The sequence below is a fragment of the Sinohyriopsis cumingii genome, chromosome 18 (assembly GCF_028554795.1).
Source record: "Sinohyriopsis cumingii isolate HCF-2022 chromosome 18, ASM2855479v2, whole genome shotgun sequence".
In the NCBI taxonomy this organism is placed as follows: domain Eukaryota; kingdom Metazoa; phylum Mollusca; class Bivalvia; order Unionida; family Unionidae; genus Sinohyriopsis; species Sinohyriopsis cumingii.
In genome coordinates this window covers 78027799-78054813 of record NC_142978.1, presented here as the reverse complement: position 1 = coordinate 78054813, position 27015 = coordinate 78027799, and the positions used below count along the sequence as shown (strand labels likewise).

At 36.0% G+C, this 27015-nt stretch overlaps 2 pseudogenes; both read left to right on the top strand.

Moving 5' to 3' along the window:
- The first annotated feature begins 1992 nt into the window (after nt 1-1992).
- On the top strand, nt 1993-2100 carry LOC149777111 (U5 spliceosomal RNA; annotated as a pseudogene).
- Nucleotides 2101-24097: 21997 nt separating this feature from the next.
- Nucleotides 24098-24142, top strand: LOC149777110 (U5 spliceosomal RNA; annotated as a pseudogene).
- The last annotated feature ends 2873 nt before the right edge of the window (nt 24143-27015 follow it).

Below are 27015 nucleotides of genomic sequence, written 5' to 3'. Positions count from 1 at the left end.
GTGTGTTTTGACTGAAAATCAAAGAACCGATGGTACTGTAATATTAATTGCATTTGAAAGATGCAAGTTGTTTTTTTCTTGTTATTGTTGGAAAATGGCGTCAAACTCACAACATCACGCTGAATATGAGTAAACAGTGTGTGTGTGTGTGTGTGTGTGTGTGTGTCTAATATCAACGAACCTAAAGCACCATAAGCTTACGTCCATGTGCAAGTGGCAACATGGTTGGGGTTTTTTGTTTGTTTGTTGTGATCTGTTCATTATTTTTTTCTCTACCTATGAGCATGTGCCATGGTATATTTCATCTTCGAACTAATTCTAAGAAATTAATAAATTCTTTGGGAAAGGCTTATTACATCGGCTTTACAATTTCATTAATGATCAAAGCTGCTCAGATTTGCTCCTTGAGGCATCTAACGAAACCAAATTAAAGCAAAACAGACGAAATAACATTAAGGAAATTGTTTTGACTATGGCTGCCTAAAAATAATTCAAAAAGAACAATCTTAAAACCATTCACATGTCACAGAGTACCAGCAAGTTTTAATATGCAACTTTGGAGGCCTCGTATTTCTAGCTACTTTTATGTATTTGTGATTGAAAATCTCTAACGAAATCTGAGTTGTTACTTACATAAACTTTGTATTACTATTATTTTTGATGGATAGTAACACCGGCTGCATTCATTTAAACTCAAAACATACAAATCTATGAAAACGGCATGACACGTTTCCGACAGAAAATAATTTTCAATGCTGGCGATTTATCACAGCAGGTGACATATCTTAAAAGAAATGAAGAATTTACACGTAAGTATTAAGGTTTTAAATGCTAATTTTAAACTACATGGAATTAAACGGGAACCTGGATGGCCGAGTGTTCTAAAGCGCTCGACTTTACCAATCACTGCCATCTCATCTCGATCCACGTGGTTCGGGTCTCGGGGTCGGTCTATGTGTGTATATGAGAAAGGTTGCCATTAGCCTCTCGTGAGTCGGTGGCTCTTCCCGAGGTTTTCTCCAGTTTCTTATGCCACTATTTATACTGGCCGCCATGTATAGCCTATCACGTGCTGAAAAATGGCGTTATTCCCACAACAACAACATGGGAATATGTTATGCGCCTTTTTCGCGAGTTGGATCTAACAGAGAAGCAGTTTTAGCAGTAGGAAGAGAAACTCATTGATGCTCATTTTACAAAGAGTTTTCAATTTAATTTTCCTGAAATCTATACCTCAAAAGCCGAAATCTAAGCTGCGTACCACTACCGAAACGAGAGAGGAAACAATGCTCTAAATATAGACTGGGACTACTTTTGTGGGTACTGATCCGGAAGTAATAATTGCGACTCAATTTCATTAACGGCAGCCTAAACATGTCTGAATCTTTACTTAACCATGTGTGGACCACCTATTGGAATTGTACCAAACGCAATAAAGACAGTTAATGGTCTAAGCTTGGTATAACATACCCTAGTTTGCTAGTACATATGCCAGGTTTAAGGTCTACATTACTCTCCTCGGAGAAGACAGATGATATCCCAAACATCTGAAACATCCACACGTTGCATTAATCTAAAATGGAATTTTTTTTCTTCAAGTAAATTTTGATTTCCTATATGAATAAAACACCTGTTATTTTTTTCCAAATTAGTAATCTTTTCCTGATGTATAAATAGGTAGTTATAATCCATCTCGATAACTCGAACATCTAACGAATGTGGATTACATCCCTTTTACTGTCAAATTAACTCCCCCTGCCTTTTCCACGACAAGAAATATAGAAATATTAATTAGTATCCTTTCTACCAGTATAAAGAAAATAAATGGGTTTCACTGAAATTCAAAATAGCCAATAGCAAAATGACACTGTATATTGAAAACTATGACCCTTTTGGATCTTTGTAGACATAACCATTCCACTATCGTCTTTACAAAAGCATTTGGAAAGTTCAAACTATTTCTCTTCAAAATAAAGCGTGAAAGTATAATGATTACTCTGGTTTCTCTTCACATCGTATTAATCTTTCGCATTTTACTAAAGATTACCTGGTTTCTCTTCACATCGTATTAATCTTTCGCCTTTTACTGGATACAAAAGGAAGGTAAGCAGTGATTCAGGAGCAAGTGGAATTCAGCTGGGAAGCCGAACCGTTTGGTGAGTCCGTTCTAATCTATCTCTTTATTCTTCCTTACACGACATTGCCACTTAAATATCACAGCCCCTTTAAGGACCCTGTCGCAACACACATCACCACTACACATTAAATTCTAACGTTTACCGTATATCAGTACAAATAAGCATACTGTTTCACTCATACAAGATGAACAGCGAAGAGGTATGTAAGCAATTCTTACCCAAGCACGCCTTCACCGAAACGGAAGAAGGCAGACTTTTCACCGCAGAAAGATGGGACTATGTCCAAGCGGTAGATCTGTCCCAAGTCCATGCGGCGGAAAGACCGGCAACCCCCGAAATCCTCGGGGCACTAGCCGCCAGGGGAGTAACCCTCGAAAACATCGATTTTATCACAAATATAGGAAGAGGGATTATGCTGATCTATCCTAAAAACAAAACCAAAATAATTAATTTTGAGAGTTTTACTATAAAAGGGAAGACAGTCCTGATCACAACACCACCACCCATAACTAGGTTTACAAAAAGAAAATTCATAGACATACACATTACCAGATACCCAAATGAGTTCCCTATGGACTTGTTTAAGGAGGGAGTTGAAGCCAGACTGGGTGTCGGAATTTGTAAGGTTAGGTGGGAGACATTGCGGGGGTTCCCGACAGTGAGAACTGGAAAGAGAATAGTGCAGATTGATGCTGCAGACGTAGATAGGGTGCCAGAGTTTTTTTAAGGTACATGGTTTCGTGGTACACTCGTGGTACCCAGGGTGCAATGTCACACGCCCCTGCCTCACTTGCGGAAAAAAGGGCCACGTGAGGAGAGATTGCAGAGAGGCAAACGGACGTGGTACATATGCGGCGGCGGTGTCAAGAAGTGATGATCTGTTCGGACACATCTCCGACGATGGTGGCGATTCTGATCATGAGCCGGACCAGGAGGCTGTCAGCATGGAGCAGCCCCAGCCCCCAGCAGCTCCAGAAAAGGAGGAGGAGGAGGCTATGCAGAGTGAGGAGGAGGCGGCGCTGGAGGACGAACACGATGGTAAACGGGCGGAGTCGGGCAGTGAAAGTGTAACCGAAACAGATTACCAAACTGTAGAACCACGAAAGAAAAGAAAGAATCAGAAAACCAAGCAATCCGAATTAAATGGAACCAGGCCCCCAAAAAACAATGACAAGGAACAACAAAGAGGAAAACAACCTATATCAGACCCCATCAAAATCGTCAAAAGCAGCCTCACACGAAATCAGCGTGCAACAGCCAGCAAAACTCATATGCCCGCACAAGAGCAAGAAGCAGCACCAACAACAAGAAGCAGCACTATCAACCAAGCACATAAATACAACAACCACCAAAAACAAGGATCACCCAAACACTACACCAACAAAATACAAAACAATAACTAAAACACCAACCAAAAGCCATAACCGCTAACAAGCCACCACACACAACCACTGCCAAAACTCATAATGCAGAATAAACACTCAGTAACCCTTATATTCTTTTTCTATGGAAATGGAGCAAGAAATACGCATTCTATCTCTAAATTGTAATGGACTAAACCATGATAAAGCCAAACAACTCGTACATTTTGCAAGAAATTATCACATTATCCTATTACAGGAAATACACGACATAAACATTCAAGTAATACAATACCTGGAAAACAATTTGGATGCTACACTCATAGTACAAAAAGATCTAATTAACCCAAGATCAGGGGTAGCTGTTATATTAAATAAGAACATAAAAAATAATAAATGGAAAAACTACAACATACCCGACACACTAAAAGGTAGGGTATTACACATTTTTATTAACAGCATACACATAATTAACATATATGCACCAGGAAATAAAACACATAGGAGACACTACTACCAAACCTTACAAGAATACCTAAGAGAATTCAACCTCGAACACATGTTGATAGCTGGAGATTTTAACTGCACTATATCAGACCTGGACCGGAAGGGAGGAATGTCTGAATTTGACAAAGAACTTGCCCCCACCGTATCCAACCTGATAGAGGAACACTCACTAACAGATTCATACAGATTCAAAAATCCAAAAGGGAATCAATTTACATATCACTATAAAAACGATGGAGCCTCGAGACTAGACAGAATATATGTAGATGACCAAAACAAGGAAAATATAATAAACTCTGAAATCCTCCCTTTTAAACTAGCGGACCATAATGCTACTTCTGTAGTAATAAAAACCCGAAACCCACACAAGTGGGGAAGGGGACAATGGAAATTAAACAATCAGTTACTACAGTTGGAAACATACCAGCAGGAAATTGCCCATATTTTGACCAACCACGATATACACTGCAATAATATAATAGAAGAATGGGAACAAAAAAAAAAGGATATTAAAAATATCTCCCAATCATATGCACTCTCCATAGCAAAAAACAAAATGTACATTCAGAGGGAATGTCATTATATTATCCACCACCCTGAATCCACAAACAAAGATATACAAACGGCAAAAAGCGTCCTACATACACTGAAAGAAAAAGAAGAAATAGGAAATAGACTCAGAGCTGGTAAATTCCACTACATTTACAAAGAAGGGAGGCACCTATATAGGAAAGAGGAGATTAGAAAAGGTTTGGAACGAAGCATCACAGAATTAAAAGAAGGAGAAAAAGTCCTAAAACATAAAACAGAAATACTAGACTATATACATCAATTTTATGCAAATCTATACCAATCACAAAAAATACCAACATCCAATATAACACATTACATGGAAAATGTAAACTTTCCGAAACTAAGCCAGGAGAATACAGACCTATGCGAAAACCCCATCACGGAACAAGAAATAATAAACGCAATCAACCAACTAAACAAGGATAAATCCCCGGGATTAGACGGCCTAACCGCTGAATTCTATAAGACTTTCCAAAAACTACTAGCACCATTATTATGTAAGATCTTCAAGGAAATTTTCAAACAAAAAGAAATGTCCCCAAGCATGAAACAAGGACTAATCACGCTAATTTACAAAAACAAAGGGAATGCCAATGAATTAACAAATTGGCGACCAATCACTCTACTAAACACAGATTATAAAGTACTAAGTAAAATACTGGCCAGTAGAACCACCACTACACTTAACGATATAATCAATATAAATCAAACATGCGGAGGTGATGACAAAAATATTCTAGACAACACCTTATCAATCAAAACCATTATAGACTTTATTGAGAGCCAAAAGGATACCGGAGCGATGATCCTAATAGATCAAGAAAAGGCTTTCGATAGGGTTGAAAAAAATTACATAACTGAAGTCCTAAAGCGTTTTAATTTTGGACCGATTTATAAAGAGTGGATAGAAATCCTGTATAACAACATATCAGCAGTAGTACAAACTAATGGCGCGATTACAAACAAATTCCCGATAGAGAGATCGGTGAGACAGGGATGCCCTTTATCCATGTTACTCTATGTAATGGGCATCGAAGCGCTAAGAATCAAAATACAGAGCAATGAAAACATCAGAGGGATACATATTCCTAACCTAAAAGAAGAAATAAAGATGCTACAGCACGCGGATGACTGTACCAATTTTATAAAAGACACAACCTCATATAAACATCTAATGCAAGAATACTACAACTATGGAAAAGCATCCGGATCCCAGATAAACGATGGGAAAACCGAAATCTTGTTACTCGGGAACTGGCGTGGAAACTATCCAGGTTTACCACCTGACAAAATAAAGAAACACGTTAAAACACTCGGCATTATTTTTGGAAAAAACGCGAAACACTTAAACTACCTAAATGTACTAAACAAACTAAAAAGACAATTACTTTTGTGGAGCTCGCTGTATTTTAACCTAATCGACAGAGCCCACATAGCTAAAACATACCTTTTTAGTAACATATGGTATGAGTTTAGTGTTATAGACTTTGATATGCAGTACATTAGGAAATTCGAAAAGGTAATATACCAGTTCATATGGAATGGGAAAATACACAAACTAAGTAAACAGACACTGCTAAGAGAAAACAAGAAAGGGGGGCTTAACATCCCTATTCTTGCTATCAAACAAACGGCAAACATCATTAACAGAATACAAAAATTGCAAAACCTGGACGGAAGACCATGGAAAAACATATATGTTTATTTCTTTGGATATATCTTAAATAATTTCCCAGAAATATATAAAAATAACAAACTAACAAAGAAACTCAAACCCCCAAACATCGCATATAAAATAAAAAACACAATCATAGAATACAGAATTAACAAAGAAATATGGAGCTTACAGGAAGAAAAAACATACGGATACTTACATAACATTTATACAAACCAACACAAAACACAAATAGAACATCTACACCCAGACCTAAACTGGAAACCAATCTGGGAGAAATGGGGTAAAATAAAAAACACCAACACTCAAACAAGATTATATCTATACCTACACGATGCATGGTGGACAGGAGAAAAAGCCTTCTTTAGGAAAATCGTCCCATCCATACCACAATGTATCTTATGCAACACTCAATACGATAGCAAACGACATCTAATTTTATATTGTCCAAATACAAAAACACAAAGGGATGCCATTAAACAGGAAATAAAAAATTCAATAGGGAATTTCCAGACAAAACAATTATTGTACACGGACAACATAGAGGATAAAAACTTATATGATGAGATAATTCAATACATAAATAATATCGTGCAAATTAGAAACGATAAAATATGGACTACCAAGCCATCCGAATAACATCCAACATGTACAAAGAACTAACACATACACACACGCATACATTAAAACAGTAGGCAGAAGGGGCAGCGGGCATAACTCTATTAAAGAGTTTATCCCAACGGAAACCCAAAACCCCATCCTGCGATCACAAACTAACCATAATCAGGACTGTCTACCATTATATATAAAATTCACCACCAAAACCATTCAACCAATTACGAAATTAAACAACACAGAAACAGTACACAGAGGAGGCGGTAGGCAAAAACCCTATTAAGGAGTTTATCCCAATGGAAACCCACCATCTCCAGCTGTGACTGTCTTATTTTGTGCAGATCCAATCCCTCCACCTATACATGTACGGTAAACCTGGCCATACTACAAAAACAACTATTTCATCCCGACTAGCGAATATAGCTATAGGCATATAACAGAAACAGATGTGAGGGCTAGAGAATTAACTCTCTTCAAGAGTTTATCCCAAGGGAATCTTAGTCAACACATCTGTAACTGATACCCCCTCCCCCCAAACACAAAATAAACAAAGACCCACCAGAATATGCAACGCTCGCTAAACAGATATGGCCTGCTGGATAAAGTCGAGGAAAGAGACTGTCTAAATAGAGTCTATGAAGGTCCTGTCTGTACAAAATCCCACCGAAAACAACAATACAATAACCTAACCAGCCCACACACATCATTTCTATCTATAGGAACCCAACAATAAGCAGATAAGTATGCACAACAACAAAGTAAACTGCGTACATGCATACACAAACACACAAATCCACACAAAATAAAAATAAAACAAAAATAAAAAGTCAAATTTTAAAAAAAAATACATCTATTTTCATTTTTATATATAAGGAAATCAAACAAAAAAGGAAGAAATTATAACTAAATATCTTTAACCTCCTAAACAATACATCATATAATGAACCTGAATCCAAACTATCCCAGTAAAATCCTTTCTAGCTGATGTTCACACGAATCTTGGAACAATGACTACCAATGATTAATTACACCCCAGCCGGGATATCAATCAAACAATTCTCCAAGTACAGATAGACCTACACCACAGGGACTAAAACCAAGACTACCGTGCCACTACTGAAAACTAGATAGTTAACCCAAAACTCTTAAGATATGATCTAGATATTGCCAGTCTATACACAAAATCAAATGCAGTTACAACACAACACACACAAACAGCACCACACCGGACTTTAATGACTATGGCAAGTCACTCAAAAATAATAACGATAACGAAATGGGGATGGGAACGGAAACTTTTACCCTGAACTTTCGTAAAGGGAAAACGAGTACGATCCTAAGTTTCATGCATGTCGGGTTCAAGGCAAGAAAACAATCACGAGCACTAGTGTTTGCAAGTATTGACCTGAGAATGGAAACCGACCTGCCTACCGAGTGGGAACGCAGTACAACTCAGAACCCGCATGCAGGGACAACTCGAGATATATGGCGAAACGAAACAAAGATCAACCCTGACGAAAAAAAGAGATAAATAAATAAATAAAAAACAAAAACAAAAAAAAAAAAAAGAAAAAAAAATATACAAATAAAATAAAAAAAATAATAAAATTAAAACTTTTATATAAAACGAAATGAATACAAAAAAGCAATATCACATGGAATCTACATATGGGAGGACGGGGGATACATAAATCACAAACCATGACTTTTAGAAACGAAAAACAGGGTGACACCTCCAACTCTTTACCAGCATCTGCTGGAACGGAGTCATGGGGTGCCAACATAAGTTACTAAAGATTACCGTGGAGAGGAACATTTAATGAGTCTATAGACCATTCTTTGAAGCCTCACTTTGGTGAGGTACCAATTCAATTAAAGTAAACCTCTAGTTCAAATTTAGCATTTTGTTCTCTTTTCTTCTAACCAGATCCAAATGGAAGATAGTAACCGATGATTATATAATCAGGTCTCAGTACTTCCAGTTCGGTACTCACAAAGGTAGTTCTAGTCTATTGTTAGAACATTTATTCCTCTCTCATTGTCATGGTGATAGAAGAGTTATATTTATGCGATTTTGATAGGGATTTAAAGGTCATTGTTTATTCTTGAGAATATGAGCTCAGGTGTGGTTTTCCATGTGTATTTCGGCGATAGTGCATAGTCAGTAATAAGGCCATGGTGATGATCCGGAAGTGAAATATGTGTTCTGTTTACATACTGCTCTGTTGACAGTCCAGCCTCTCAAAAAAACCTTTGGCAAGAACTTCACCGTGAAGGTATTTTTAGATTAACATATGATTTGTACTGATTGTCACACAGTGGAAATGTCAGTCTCGACAACCAAATGTAGAGAACATATAACAAAATTAATTGTGCTATGTCCTGTCAGTGCAGTATTTGAGTAAAGATTAAACTGGTATTAAATCTTTATTATTAATGAACGACACATGAAATTTCAATATGTTATGTATATTGACTTTGAAAAACAGTAGAATGAAATTAGAAATAAAAAGTTAAGTTTTATTTTGAAAAATTTAAATGAAATTTAAAAAGAAGTATAAAAAATTAAAACATTTACTCCAAAATATATAATATTTGTTGAAATGATATTAAATGATATCAGCATGTAAATATTCCTACACCATATATAAGTTCCAATGTTGGATATTTGTCAAATTTTGTCAGAGAAAATATCTTTGTAAGTCAAAATGAGACCATCATTTAAAATACACGAAGACAAAATTCCAATTTGTATTGGTCATTCAAAGTATTTATTAGGGGTCCAAGCAGTTAATTTATGAGTTTATCATGGGGTCAATTCCTGAGTAACACATATCTGCTTGTATGGCCTTCAGTAATTTTTTACAAACATAGTTATAGGGTATTTAGTGAGAGGACAGAGATGAAAACTTTATACTAGAACCTAGTCAAGTTCTCTACTAAATCATTTTAAACTGTCCCAGAATGAAATACAGTTTAAAGGGATAAAATATACTTTCCCCATGTATATTACCCTTGGATGTAAGAAAACAGCAAAATAATATAAGCTGAACACAAAATGCATTCCATTGTATTGTTCAGTTTGGTTACGATATTGATTGGTGTAGTGCAGCATTGTGGCCTATATGATGTTATGGGAATGCTGATGATCCATCTTGCTTTATGCATTATTAATTACTAATAATATTTGTTAACTGACACTCTAAAGATTGCATAAGAAATATTCAAACAGATTATTTGAATTTAACTTTGTACAACTGATTTTGCGATAGCTACATATCCCACATGAACAAATATTCATATATTTTAGAATGTTTGGGATCAAACGTTCACATTCAGTACATCATATAGGCTGACATTGTACATATAGTGAATCTGTAAGGCCCATTTCTGGCTGTGTGCGCTGAAAATATCCCAAAATGTTATTTTCATCATGAGTAGGCCTATGTATGATAACATATTTCAATTTAGTACTATGACAGTGTGCAGTATTGTAGCATCAGCTGATATCTGATTCCATTGAATCATTGAGTTTAATAATTGGTAACCAACACTCTTAATGATAAATGTTGAAACAGATCATTTGAATTTTGTTTGCACATTTGATCTTAACAAGTACATTGTATATGTCCCACATATGTAAATGTCCATCCTGGTTTTCACGTTTTGGGGATCAGAATTTCACATTTAGTTGATGATATAGGATTTATTGGTATATATAGTTGATCTGTGTGGCCACATTTTGCTGTATTCATCTGCAATATCCAAAATTGTTATTTCCCTCATGAATAAGATCGCTTATAGTCATATATTTTAATTTATTACATTGTCGATTGACCTTCCTGTATACTGGTATGTACTAATGTTTGCACCAATGATCAAACCTCACCGCCCCAACATTGCCTTAAACTGTATGATACATAGTCTACCTGATTTGCTATTTAACCTGTAAATGGCTAAATATGCTTCTAGAAACCCCATATATTTTTAGGATGAATTTATCACTTTAATACATGGTCATCGCTTCACCTTTTTGAGTGTCAGTCTGTCATGTTTAATATTTTTCCCATGCTTGCAACCTTAATGTTATTTTGAAATCACCATATCGAACACATTTTAAATTCATTTACCTACATCTTACTGTTTTCTAGAATCAAGTGAGACATGTTATATCTTTTCAGGTCTAACATTGTATCTGGAACAAAATGTTAGAGTTGGATCAGTTTGGAAGCTCTCCAGTAGTCCGGTGGTGATAGCAAGGTTTCATAAGGACATGTGAAGTGTACTGTCATAAGTGACCATGATTAGTTCATATCACCACACTGATATATAGCACCACAAAGACATGGCTTAGGTCTTCATGAGAGAGAATAACACCATTTTTCAGTAAGGTAGAGCCTCCCTAGAAACTGTATTTTCCTATCCCATTGTCACCTTTTGTAGTTATTGACATTGAAATGGAATGCATTTTTGCTATACAACATGGTAGTGGTCCCATCCGAACTTTAAATCTGAGTGCGCTATTACTTATACAAACAACTGCCTACGTACCTGACACAATATGTGGAACATAGCACCTGTCACTGTTTCTTTAGTGTCTACACCTATATGCATCTGGACAGGCATATTGCGGTTTGCTGCCAAAATCACTATGAGCTGTGTTGCTTCACTAACCCTGGGAAAAATGATATCACTTGTACAGACTTAAGCTACCATTTGTTTTAAATACCATGTATTAGTCAACTTTGCTGTCTAAAATTTGTCAAACTGAATTTTAAAACTTGTAGGAAAATTTATATTTTCAATAAAATGTAGTTTTTAAAATTTAAATGTTTATTTAAATTTCCTTTATCAATAATTTCAAATTGTAAACATATTCTCAGAGAGGCCTTGTACATTCAGGTTTTCATTGCATTGAAAAATTCTTATAATTAAGGAAGATATAGCAAATTAAGTTTTGGTTTCTCAAGAGCACTTGGACCAAAACTTGCACCCTGTGGAACACCAGCACTACACACTTTCTGAAAGGTGTCACGTGTCTTGTTTGTAATAAAATTCAAAAAGACTTCATGTATAAAATTGAAATAGGTGTGGCATGCAAATATAAAAGTTTGACTAAAATTGGCCATAACAAATTGGGCCTGTCAGGAATCAGGTCACAATTAGTACATCCAGTTCAGTACCAATAGATGTAGTTCAAGTCTATTTTTAGAATATTTCTTCCTCTCATTTTGGTGGTGACAGAAGAGTTATATTTATGCATTTTTTAGGGATTTAAGAAGTATTGAGAAACAAATGTAGAGAACATAGAGTAAAATTAATTGTGTTCTATGTCCTTATGGATCTGACCTTGTTCGATTTATTGACAAATGGAGTTTATCAGGAATATTATGTTCCCTGAATATTACTGGACCAGAAGTATGTTAGTTATCACGTCACTTTCTCGCATCATACCTTCTATTTTGTCCTCTTTATCTCACATGTATATGGTATGCATGTGTGTTTGGAAGTAAGTAACATTATCTTATGTTTATGAATTTAGCATTTGATGTGATCTTATTCAAATACATGTATGTAGATGCACGTTTGCTTTTTAGACCAACAAGTAGATCTCCGCCTTTTCTTCTTTTTTCTCCCCTGACATTACCGGTAGTGTCAGAAAAAAACAAAAGAAGCGATGATCTACTTGCTGGTCTAGTTTGCGTGGAATATGTATGCAAATGTATGTACAAGTATTATATTTGCATATGGTCATCCAAAGTGTATCAATTTAGCGTTCATATATATACCAATCATGTGCTGCAAAATGGCATTAAACCCAGTAAAACCAATCTGAATAATCAATCCGCTAATAAAAAGAGGCGTGATCTAACGATTGTGGACTAGATGTATCAAAGTTTTGGAAATTAAGATCTGTTAAGTGTATATTTGAAACTCGTCTGCAGTAAAAACGCCCTGTGTATATACATACACGAGTGTGTGTGTGTGTGTGTGTGTGTGTGTGTGTGTGTGTGTGTTTTGACTGAAAATCAAAGAACCGAAGGTACTGTAATATTAATTGCATTTGAAAGATGCAAGTTGTTTTTTCTTGTTATTGTTGGAAAATGGCGTCAAACTCACAACATCACGCTGAATATGAGTAAACAGTGTGTGTGTGTGTGTGTGTGTGTGTGTGTCTAATATCAACGAACCTAAAGCACCATAAGCTTACGTCCATGTGCAAGTGGCAACATGGTTGGGGTTTTTTGTTTGTTTGTTGTGATCTGTTCATTCTTTTTTTCTCTACCTATGAGCATGTGCCATGGTATATTTCATCTTCGAACTAATTCTAAGAAATTAATAAATTCTTTGGGAAAGGCTTATTACATCGGCTTTACAATTTCATTAATGATCAAAGCTGCTCAGATTTGCTCCTTGAGGCATCTAACGAAACCAAATTAAAGCAAAACAGACGAAATAACATTAAGGAAATTTTTTTGACTATGGCTGCCTAAAAATAATTCAAAAAGAACAATCTTAAAACCATTCACATGTCACAGAGTACCAGCAAGTTTTAATATGCAACTTTGGAGGCCTCGTATTTCTAGCTACTTTTATGTATTTGTGATTGAAAATCTCTAACGAAATCTGAGTTGTTACTTACATAAACTTTGTATTACTATTATTTTTGATGGATAGTAACACCGGCTGCATTCATTTAAACTCAAAACATACAAATCTATGAAAACGGCATGACACGTTTCCTACAGAAAATAATTTTCAATGCTGGCGATGTATCACAGCAGGTGACATATCTTAAAAGAAATGAAGAATTTACACGTAAGTATTAAGGTTTTAAATGCTAATTTTAAACTACATGGAATTAAACGGGAACCCGGATGGCCGAGTGTTCTAAAGCGCTCGACTTTACCAATCACTGCCATCTCATCTCGATCCACGTGGTTCGGGTCTCGGGGTCGGTCTATGTGTGTATATGAGAAAGGTTGCCATTAGCCTCTCGTGAGTCGGTGGCTCTTCCCGAGGTTTTCTCCAGTTTCTTATGCCACTATTTATACTGGCCGCCATGTATAGCCTATCACGTGCTGAAAAATGGCGTTATTCCCACAACAACAACATGGGAATATGTTATGCGCCTTTTTCGCGAGTTGGATCTAACAGAGAAGCAGTTTTAGCAGTAGGAAGAGAAACTCATTGATGCTCATTTTACAAAGAGTTTTCAATTTAATTTTCCTGAAATCTATACCTCAAAAGCCGAAATCTAAGCTGCGTACCACTACCGAAACGAGAGAGGAAACAATGCTCTAAATATAGACTGGGACTACTTTTGTGGGTACTGATCCGGAAGTAATAATTGCGACTCAATTTCATTAACGGCAGCCTAAACATGTCTGAATCTTTACTTAACCATGTGTGGACCACCTATTGGAATTGTACCAAACGCAATAAAGACAGTTAATGGTCTAAGCTTGGTATAACATACCCTAGTTTGCTAGTACATATGCCAGGTTTAAGGTCTACATTGCTCTCCTCGGAGAAGACAGATGATATCCCAAACATCTGAAACATCCACACGTTGCATTAATCTAAAATGGAATTTTTTTTCTTCAAGTAAATTTTGATTTCCTATATGAATAAAACACCTGTTATTTTTTTCCAAATTAGTAATCTTTTCCTGATGTATAAATAGGTAGTTATAATCCATCTCGATAACTCGAACATCTAACGAATGTGGATTACATCCCTTTTACTGTCAAATTAACTCCCCCTGCCTTTTCCACGACAAGAAATATAGAAATATTAATTAGTATCCTTTCTACCAGTATAAAGAAAATAAATGGGTTTCACTGAAATTCAAAATAGCCAATAGCAAAATGACACTGTATATTGAAAACTATGACCCTTTTGGATCTTTGTAGACATAACCATTCCACTATCGTCTTTACAAAAGCATTTGGAAAGTTCAAACTATTTCTCTTCAAAATAAAGCGTGAAAGTATAATGATTACTCTGGTTTCTCTTCACATCGTATTAATCTTTCGCCTTTTACAATGCAAGAATACTACAACTATGGAAAAGCATCCGGATCCCAGATAAACGATGGGAAAACCGAAATCTTGTTACTCGGGAACTGGCGTGGAAACTATCCAGGTTTACCACCTGACAAAATAAAGAAACACGTTAAAACACTCGGCATTTTTTTTGGAAAAAACGCGAAACACTTAAACTACCTAAATGTACTAAACAAACTAAAAAGACAATTACTTTTGTGGAGCTCGCTGTATTTTAACCTAATCGACAGAGCCCACATAGCTAAAACATACCTTTTTAGTAACATATGGTATGAGTTTAGTGTTATAGACTTTGATATGCAGTACATTAGGAAATTCGAAAAGGTAATATACCAGTTCATATGGAATGGGAAAATACACAAACTAAGTAAACAGACACTGCAAAGAGAAAACAAGAAAGGGGGGCTTAACATCCCTATTCTTGCTATCAAACAAACGGCAAACATCATTAACAGAATACAAAAATTACAAAACCTGGACGGAAGACCATGGAAAAACATATATGTTTATTTCTTTGGATATATCTTAAATAATTTCCCAGAAATATATAAAAATAACAAACTAACAAAGAAACTCAAACCCCCAAACATCGCATATAAAATAAAAAACACAATCATAGAATACAGAATTAACAAAGAAATATGGAGCTTACAGGAAGAAAAACATACGGATACTTACATAACATTTATACAAACCAACACAAAACACAAATAGAACATCTACACCCAGACCTAAACTGGAAACCAATCTGGGAGAAATGGGGTAAAATAAAAAACACCAACACTCAAACAAGATTATATCTATACCTACACGATGCATGGTGGACAGGAGAAAAAGCCTTCTTTAGGAAAATCGTCCCATCCATACCACAATGTATCTTATGCAACACTCAATACGATAGCAAACGACATCTAATTTTATATTGTCCAAATACAAAAACACAAAGGGATGCCATTAAACAGGAAATAAAAAATTCAATAGGGAATTTCCAGACAAAACAATTATTGTACACGGACAACATAGAGGATAAAAACTTATATGATGAGATAATTCAATACATAAATAATATCGTGCAAATTAGAAACGATAAAATATGGACTACCAAGCCATCCGAATAACATCCAACATGTACAAAGAACTAACACATACACACACGCATACATTAAAACAGTAGGCAGAAGGGGCAGCGGGCATAGCTCTATTAAAGAGTTTATCCCAACGGAAACCCAAAACCCCATCCTGCGATCACAAACTAACCATAATCAGGACTGTCTACCATTATATATAAAATTCACCACCAAAACCATTCAACCAATTACGAAATTAAACAACACAGAAACAGTACACAGAGGAGGCGGTAGGCAAAAACCCTATTAAGGAGTTTATCCCAATGGAAACCCACCATCTCCAGCTGTGACTGTCTTATTTTGTGCAGATCCAATCCCTCCACGTATACATGTACGGTAAACCTGGCCATACTACAAAAACAACTATTTCATCCCGACTAGCGAATATAGCTATAGGCATATAACAGAAACAGATGTGAGGGCTAGAGAATTAACTCTCTTCAAGAGTTTATCCCAAGGGAATCTTAGTCAACACATCTGTAACTGATACCCCCTCCCCCCAAACACAAAATAAACAAAGACCCACCAGAATATGCAACGCTCGCTAAACAGATATGGCCTGCTGGATAAAGTCGAGGAAAGAGACTGTCTAAATAGTGTCCATGAAGGTCCTGTCTGTACAAAATCCCACCGAAAACAACAATACAATAACCTAACCAGCCCACACACATCATTTCTATCTATAGGAACCCAACAATAAGCAGATAAGTATGCACAACAACAAAGTAAACTGCGTACATGCATACACAAACACACAAATCCACACAAAATAAAAATAAAACAAAAATAAAAAGTCAAATTTTAAAAAAAAAAATACATCTATTTTCATTTTTATATATAAGAAAATCAAACAAAAAAGGTAGAAATTATAACTAAATATGTTTAACCTCCTAAACAATACATCATATAATGAACCTGAATCCAAACTATCCCAGTAAAATCCTTTTTAGCTGATGTTCACACGAATCTTGGAACAATGACTACCAATGATTAATTACACCCCAGCCGGGATATCAATCAAACAATTCTCCAAGTACAGATAGACCTACACCACAGGGACTAAAACCAAGACTACCGTGCCACTACTGAAAACTAGATAGTTAACCCAAAACTCTTAAGATATGATCTAGATATTGCCAGTCTATACACAAAATCAAATGCAGTTACAACACAACACACACAAACAGCACCACACCGGACTTTAATGACTATGGCAAGTCACTCAAAAATAATAACGATAACGAAATGGGGATGGGAACGGAAACTTTTACCCTGAACTTTCGTAAAGGGAAAACGAGTACGATCCTAAGTTTCATGCATGTCGGGTTCAAGGCAAGAAAACAATCACGAGCACTAGTGTTTGCAAGTATTGACCTGAGAATGGAAACCGACCTGCCTACCGAGTGGGAACGCAGTACAACTCAGAACCCGCATGCAGGGACAACTCGAGATATATGGCGAAACGAAACAAAGATCAACCCTGACGAAAAAAAGAGATAAATAAATAAATAAAAAACAAAAACAAAAAAACAAAAAAAAAGAAAAAAAAAATATACAAATAAAATAAAATAAAAAAAATGATAAAATTAAAACTTTTATATAAATCAAAATGAATACAAAAAAAGCAATATCACATGGAATCTACATATGGGAGGACGGGGGATACAAAAATCACAAACCATGACTTTTAGAAACGAAAAACAGGGTGACACCTCCAACTCTTTACCAGCATCTGCTGGAACGGAGTCATGGGGTGCCAACATAAGTTACTAAAGATTACCGTGGAGAGGAACATTTAATGAGTCTATAGACCATTCTTTGAAGCCTCACTTTGGTGAGGTACCAATTCAATTAAAGTAAACCTCTAGTTCAAATTTAGCATTTTGTTCTCTTTTCTTCTAACCAGATCCAAATGGAAGATAGTAACCGATGATTATATAATCAGGTCTCAGTACTTCCAGTTCGGTACTCACAAAGGTAGTTCTAGTCTATTGTTAGAACATTTATTCCTCTCTCATTGTCATGGTGATAGAAGAGTTATATTTATGCGATTTTGATAGGGATTTAAAGGTCATTGTTTATTCTTGAGAATATGAGCTCAGGTGTGGTTTTCCATGTGTATTTCGGCGATAGTGCATAGTCAGTAATAAGGCCATGGTGATGATCCGGAAGTGAAATATGTGTTCTGTTTACATACTGCTCTGTTGACAGTCCAGCCTCTCAAAAAAACCTTTGGCAAGAACTTCACCGTGAAGGTATTTTTAGATTAACATATGATTTGTACTGATTGTCACACAGTGGAAATGTCAGTCTCGAGAACCAAATGTAGAGAACATATAACAAAATTAATTGTGCTATGTCCTGTCAGTGCAGTATTTGAGTAAAGATTAAACTGGTATTAAATCTTTATTATTAATGAACGACACATGAAATTTCAATATGTTATGTATATTGACTTTGAAAAACAGTAGAATGAAATTAGAAATAAAAAGTTAAGTTTTATTTTGAAAAATTTAAATGAAATTTAAAAAGAAGTATAAAAAATTAAAACATTTACTCCAAAATATATAATATTTGTTGAAATGATATTAAATGATATCAGCATGTAAATATTCCTACACCATATATAAGTTCCAATGTTGGATATTTGTCAAATTTTGTCAGAGAAAATATCTTTGTAAGTCAAAATGAGACCATCATTTAAAATACACGAAGACAAAATTCCAATTTGTATTGGTCATTCAAAGTATTTATTAGGGGTCCAAGCAGTTAATTTATGAGTTTATCATGGGGTCAATTCCTGAGTAACACATATCTGCTTGTATGGCCTTCAGTAATTTTTTACAAACATAGTTATAGGGTATTTAGTGAGAGGACAGAGATGAAAACTTTATACTAGAACCTAGTCAAGTTCTCTACTAAATCATTTTAAACTGTCCCAGAATGAAATACAATTCAAAGGGATAAAATATACTTTCCCCATGTATATTACCCTTGGATGTAAGAAAACAGCAAAATAATATAAGCTGAACACAAAATGCATTCCATTGTATTGTTCAGTTTGGTTACGATATTGATTGGTGTAGTGCAGCATTGTGGCCTATATGATGTTATGGGAATGCTGATGATCCATCTTGCTTTATGCATTATTAATTACTAATAATATTTGTTAACTGACACTCTAAAGATTGCATAAGAAATATTCAAACAGATTATTTGAATTTAACTTTGTACAACTGATTTTGCGATAGCTACATATCCCACATGAACAAATATTCATATATTTTAGAATGTTTGGGATCAAACGTTCACATTCAGTACATCATATAGGCTGACATTGTACATATAGTGAATCTGTAAGGCCCATTTCTGGCTGTGTGCGCTGAAAATATCCCAAAATGTTATTTTCATCATGAGTAGGCCTATGTATGATAACATATTTCAATTTAGTACTATGACAGTGTGCAGTATTGTAGCATCAGCTGATATCTGATTCCATTGAATCATTGAGTTTAATAATTGGTAACCAACACTCTTAATGATAAATGTTGAAACAGATCATTTGAATTTTGTTTGCACATTTGATCTTAACAAGTACATTGTATATGTCCCACATATGTAAATGTCCATCCTGGTTTTCACGTTTTGGGGATCAGAATTTCACATTTAGTTGACGATATAGGATTTATTGGTATCTATAGTTGATCTGTGTGGCCACATTTTGCTGTATTCATCTGCAATATCCAAAATTGTTATTTCCCTCATGAATAAGATCGCTTATAGTCATATATTTTAATTTATTACATTGTCGATTGACCTTCCTGTATACTGGTATGTACTAATGTTTGCACCAATGATCAAACCTCACCGCCCCAACATTGCCTTAAACTGTATGATACATAGTCTACCTGATTTGCTATTTAACCTGTAAATGGCTAAATATGCTTCTAGAAACCCCATATATTTTTAGGATGAATTTATCACTTTAATACATGGTCATCGCTTCACCTTTTTGAGTGTCAGTCTGTCATGTTTAATATTTTTCCCATGCTTGCAACCTTAATGTTATTTTGAAATCACCATATCGAACACATTTTAAATTCATTTACCTACATCTTACTGTTTTCTAGAATCAAGTGAGACATGTTATATCTTTTCAGGTCTAACATTGTATCTGGAACAAAATGTTAGAGTTGGATCAGTTTGGAAGCTCTCCAGTAGTCCGGTGGTGATAGCAAGGTTTCATAAGGACATGTGAAGTGTACTGTCATAAGTGACCATGATTAGTTCATATCACCACACTGATATATAGCACCACAAAGACATGGCTTAGGTCTTCATGAGAGAGAATAACACCATTTTTCAGTAAGGTAGAGCCTCCCTAGAAACTGTATTTTCCTATCCCATTGTCACCTTTTGTAGTTATTGACATTGAAATGGAATGCATTTTTGCTATACAACATGGTAGTGGTCCCATCCGAACTTTAAATCTGAGTGCGCTATTACTTATACAAACAACTGCCTACGTACCTGACACAATATGTGGAACATAGCACCTGTCACTGTTTCTTTAGTGTCTACACCTATATGCATCTGGACAGGCATATTGCGGTTTGCTGCCAAAATCACTATGAGCTGTGTTGCTTCACTAACCCTGGGAAAAATGATATCACTTGTACAGACTTAAGCTACCATTTGTTTTAAATACCATGTATTAGTCAACTTTGCTGTCTAAAATTTGTCAAACTGAATTTTAAAACTTGTAGGAAAATTTATATTTTCAATAAAATGTAGTTTTTAAAATTTAAATGTTTATTTAAATTTCCTTTATCAATAATTTCAAATTGTAAACATATTCTCAGAGAGGCCTTGTACATTCAGGTTTTCATTGCATTGAAAAATTCTTATAATTAAGGAAGATATAGCAAATTAAGTTTTGGTTTCTCAAGAGCACTTGGACCAAAACTTGCACCCTGTGGAACACCAGCACTACACACTTTCTGAAAGGTGTCACGTGTCTTGTTTGTAATAAAATTCAAAAAGACTTCATGTATAAAATTGAAATAGGTGTGGCATGCAAATATAAAAGTTTGACTAAAATTGGCCATAACAAATTGGGCCTGTCAGGAATCAGGTCACAATTAGTACATCCAGTTCAGTACCAATAGATGTAGTTCAAGTCTATTTTTAGAATATTTCTTCCTCTCATTTTGGTGGTGACAGAAGAGTTATATTTATGCATTTTTAGGGATTTAAGAAGTATTGAGAAACAAATGTAGAGAACATAGAGTAAAATTAATTGTGTTCTATGTCCTTATGGATCTGACCTTGTTCGATTTATTGACAAATGGAGTTTATCAGGAATATTATGTTCCCTGAATATTACTGGACCAGAAGTATGTTAGTTATCACGTCACTTTCTCGCATCATACCTTCTATTTTGTCCTCTTTATCTCACATGTATATGGTATGCATGTGTGTTTGGAAGTAAGTAACATTATCTTATGTTTATGAATTTAGCATTTGATGTGATCTTATTCAAATACATGTATGTAGATGCACGTTTGCTTTTTAGACCAACAAGTAGATCTCCGCCTTTTCTTCTTTTTTCTCCCCTGACATTACCGGTAGTGTCAGAAAAAAACAAAAGAAGCGATGATCTACTTGCTGGTCTAGTTTGCGTGGAATATGTATGCAAATGTATGTACAAGTATTATATTTGCATATGGTCATCCAAAGTGTATCAATTTAGCGTTCATATATATACCAATCATGTGCTGCAAAATGGCATTAAACCCAGTAAAACCAATCTGAATAATCAATCCGCTAATAAAAAGAGGCGTGATCTAACGATTGTGGACTAGATGTATCAAAGTTTTGGAAATTAAGATCTGTTAAGTGTATATTTGAAACTCGTCTGCAGTAAAAACGCCCTGTGTATATACATACACGAGTGTGTGTGTGTGTGTGTGTGTGTGTGTGTGTGTGTGTGTGTGTTTTGACTGAAAATCAAAGAACCGAAGGTACTGTAATATTAATTGCATTTGAAAGATGCAAGTTGTTTTTTCTTGTTATTGTTGGAAAATGGCGTCAAACTCACAACATCACGCTGAATATGAGTAAACAGTGTGTGTGTGTGTGTGTGTCTAATATCAACGAACCTAAAGCACCATAAGCTTACGTCCATGTGCAAGTGGCAACATGGTTGGGGTTTTTTGTTTGTTTGTTGTGATCTGTTCATTCTTTTTTTCTCTACCTATGAGCATGTGCCATGGTATATTTCATCTTCGAACTAATTCTAAGAAATTAATAAATTCTTTGGGAAAGGCTTATTACATCGGCTTTACAATTTCATTAATGATCAAAGCTGCTCAGATTTGCTCCTTGAGGCATCTAACGAAACCAAATTAAAGCAAAACAGACGAAATAACATTAAGGAAATTTTTTTGACTATGGCTGCCTAAAAATAATTCAAAAAGAACAATCTTAAAACCATTCACATGTCACAGAGTACCAGCAAGTTTTAATATGCAACTTTGGAGGCCTCGTATTTCTAGCTACTTTTATGTATTTGTGATTGAAAATCTCTAACGAAATCTGAGTTGTTACTTACATAAACTTTGTATTACTATTATTTTTGATGGATAGTAACACCGGCTGCATTCATTTAAACTCAAAACATACAAATCTATGAAAACGGCATGACACGTTTCCGACAGAAAATAATTTTCAATGCTGGCGATGTATCACAGCAGGTGACATATCTTAAAAGAAATGAAGAATTTACACGTAAGTATTAAGGTTTTAAATGCTAATTTTAAACTACATGGAATTAAACGGGAACCCGGATGGCCGAGTGTTCTAAAGCGCTCGACTTTACCAATCACTGCCATCTCATCTCGATCCACGTGGTTCGGGTCTCGGGGTCGGTCTATGTGTGTATATGAGAAAGGTTGCCATTAGCCTCTCGTGAGTCGGTGGCTCTTCCCGAGGTTTTCTCCAGTTTCTTATGCCACTATTTATACTGGCCGCCATGTATAGCCTATCACGTGCTGAAAAATGGCGTTATTCCCACAACAACAACATGGGAATATGTTATGCGCCTTTTTCGCGAGTTGGATCTAACAGAGAAGCAGTTTTAGCAGTAGGAAGAGAAACTCATTGATGCTCATTTTACAAAGAGTTTTCAATTTAATTTTCCTGAAATCTATACCTCAAAAGCCGAAATCTAAGCTGCGTACCACTACCGAAACGAGAGAGGAAACAATGCTCTAAATATAGACTGGGACTACTTTTGTGGGTACTGATCCGGAAGTAATAATTGCGACTCAATTTCATTAACGGCAGCCTAAACATGTCTGAATCTTTACTTAACCATGTGTGGACCACCTATTGGAATTGTACCAAACGCAATAAAGACAGTTAATGGTCTAAGCTTGGTATAACATACCCTAGTTTGCTAGTACATATGCCAGGTTTAAGGTCTACATTGCTCTCCTCGGAGAAGACAGATGATATCCCAAACATCTGAAACATCCACACGTTGCATTAATCTAAAATGGAATTTTTTTTCTTCAAGTAAATTTTGATTTCCTATATGAATAAAACACCTGTTATTTTTTTCCAAATTAGTAATCTTTTCCTGATGTATAAATAGGTAGTTATAATCCATCTCGATAACTCGAACATCTAACGAATGTGGATTACATCCCTTTTACTGTCAAATTAACTCCCCCTGCCTTTTCCACGACAAGAAATATAGAAATATTAATTAGTATCCTTTCTACCAGTATAAAGAAAATAAATGGGTTTCACTGAAATTCAAAATAGCCAATAGCAAAATGACACTGTATATTGAAAACTATGACCCTTTTGGATCTTTGTAGACATAACCATTCCACTATCGTCTTTACAAAAGCATTTGGAAAGTTCAAACTATTTCTCTTCAAAATAAAGCGTGAAAGTATAATGATTACTCTGGTTTCTCTTCACATCGTATTAATCTTTCGCCTTTTAGTAACTCTGGTTTCTCTTCACATCGTATTAATCTTTCGCCTTTTACTAAAGATTACCTGGATACAAAAGGAAGGTAAGCAGTGATTCAGGAGCAAGTGGAATTCAGCTGGGAAGCCGAACCGTTTGGTGAGTCCGTTCTAATCTATCTCTTTATTCTTCCTTACACGACATTGCCACTTAAATATCACAGCCCCTTTAAGGACCCTGTCGCAACACACATCACCACTACACATTAAATTCTAACGTTTACCGTATATCAGTACAAATAAGCATACTGTTTCACTCATACAAGATGAACAGCGAAGAGGTATGTAAGCAATTCTTACCCAAGCACGCCTTCACCGAAACGGAAGAAGGCAGACTTTTCACCGCAGAAAGATGGGACTATGTCCAAGCGGTAGATCTGTCCCAAGTCCATGCGGCGGAAAGACCGGCAACCCCCGAAATCCTCGGGGCACTAGCCGCCAGGGGAGTAACTCTCGAAAACATCGATTTTATCACAAATATAGGAAGAGGGATTATGCTGATCTATCCTAAAAACAAAACCAAAATAATCAATTTTGAGAGTTTTACTATAAAAGGGAAGACAGTCCTGATCACGACACCACCACCCATAACGAGGTTTACAAAAAGAAAATTCATAGACATACACATTACCAGATACCCAAATGAGTTCCCTATGGACTTGTTTAAGGAGGGAGTTGAAGCCAGACTGGGTGTCGGAATTTGTAAGGTTAGGTGGGAGACATTGCGGGGGTTCCCGACAGTGAGAACTGGAAAGAGAATAGTGCAGATTGATTCTGCAGACGTAGATAGAGTGCCAGAGTTTTTTAAGGTACATGGTTTCGTGGTACACTCGTGGTACCCAGGGTGCAATGTCACACGCCCCTGCCTCACTTGCGGAAAAAAGGGCCACGTGAGGAGAGATTGCAGAGAGGCAAACGGACGTGGTACATATGCGGCGGCGGTGTCAAGAAGTGATGATCTGTTCGGACACATCTCCGACGATGGTGGCGATTCTGATCATGAGCCGGACCAGGAGGCTGTCAGCATGGAGCAGCCCCAGCCCCCAGCAGCTCCAGAAAAGGAGGAGGAGGAGGCTATGCAGAGTGAGGAGGAGGCGGCGCTGGAGGACGAACACGATGGTAAACGGGCGGAGTCGGGCAGTGAAAGTGTAACCGAAACAGATTACCAAACTGTAGAACCACGAAAGAAACGAAAGAATCAGAAAACCAAGCAATCCGAATTAAATGGAACCAGGCCCCCAAAAAACAATGACAAGGAACAACAAAGAGGAAAACAACCTATATCAGACCCCACCAAAATCGTCAAAAGCAGCCTCACGCGAAATCAGCGTGCAACAACCAGCAAAACTCATATGCCCGCACAAGAGCAAGAAGCAGCACCAACAACAAGAAGCAGCACTATCAACCAAGCACATAAATACAACAACCACCAAAAACAAGGATCACCCAAACACTACACCAACAAAATACAAAACAATAACTAAAACACCAACCAAAAGCCATAACCGCTAACAAGCCACCACACACAACCACTGCCAAAACTCATAATGCAAAATAAACACTCAGTAACCCTTATATTCTTTTTCTATGGAAATGGAGCAAGAAATACGCATTCTATCTCTAAATTGTAATGGACTAAACCATGATAAAGCCAAACAACTCGTACATTTTGCAAGAAATTATCACATTATCCTATTACAGGAAATACACGACATAAACATTCAAGTAATACAATACCTGGAAAACAATTTGGATGCTACACTCATAGTACAAAAAGATCTAATTAACCCAAGATCAGGGGTAGCTAAATAAGAACATAAAAAATAATAAATGGAAAAACTACAACATACCCGACACACTAAAAGGTAGGGTATTACACATTTTTATTAACAGCATACACATAATTAACATATATGCACCAGGAAATAAAACACATAGGAGACACTACTACCAAACCTTACAAGAATACCTAAGAGAATTCAACCTCGAACACATGTTGATAGCTGGAGATTTTAACTGCACTATATCAGACCTGGACCGGAAGGGAGGAATGTCTGAATTTGACAAAGAACTTGCCCCCACCGTATCCAACCTGATAGAGGAACACTCACTAACAGATTCATACAGATTCAAAAATCCAAAAGGGAATCAATTTACATATCACTATAAAAACGATGGAGCCTCGAGACTAGACAGAATATATGTAGATGACCAAAACAAGGAAAATATAATAAACTCTGAAATCCTCCCTTTTAAACTAGCGGACCATAATGCTACTTCTGTAGTAATAAAAACCCGAAACCCACACAAGTGGGGAAGGGGTCAATGGAAATTAAACAATCAGTTACTACAGTTGGAAACATACCAGCAGGAAATTGCCCATATTTTGACCAACCACGATATACACTGCAATAATATAATAGAAGAATGGGAACAAAAAAAAAAAGGATATTAAAAATATCTCCCAATCATATGCACTCTCCATAGCAAAAAACAAAATGTACATTGAGAGGGAATGTCATTATACTATCCACCACCCTGAATCCACAAACAAAGATATACAAACGGCAAAAAGCGTCCTACATACACTGAAAGAAAAAGAAGAAATAGGAAATAGACTCAGAGCTGGTAAATTCCACTACATTTACAAAGAAGGGAGGCACCTATATAGGAAAGAGGAGATTAGAAAAGGTTTGGAACGAAGCATCACAGAATTAAAAGAAGGAGAAAAAGTCCTAAAACATAAAACAGAAATACTAGACTATATACATCAATTTTATGCAAATCTATACCAATCACAAAAAATACCAACATCAAATATAACACATTACATGGAAAATGTAAACTTTCCGAAACTAAGCCAGGAGAATACAGACCTATGCGAAAACCCCATCACGGAACAAGAAAT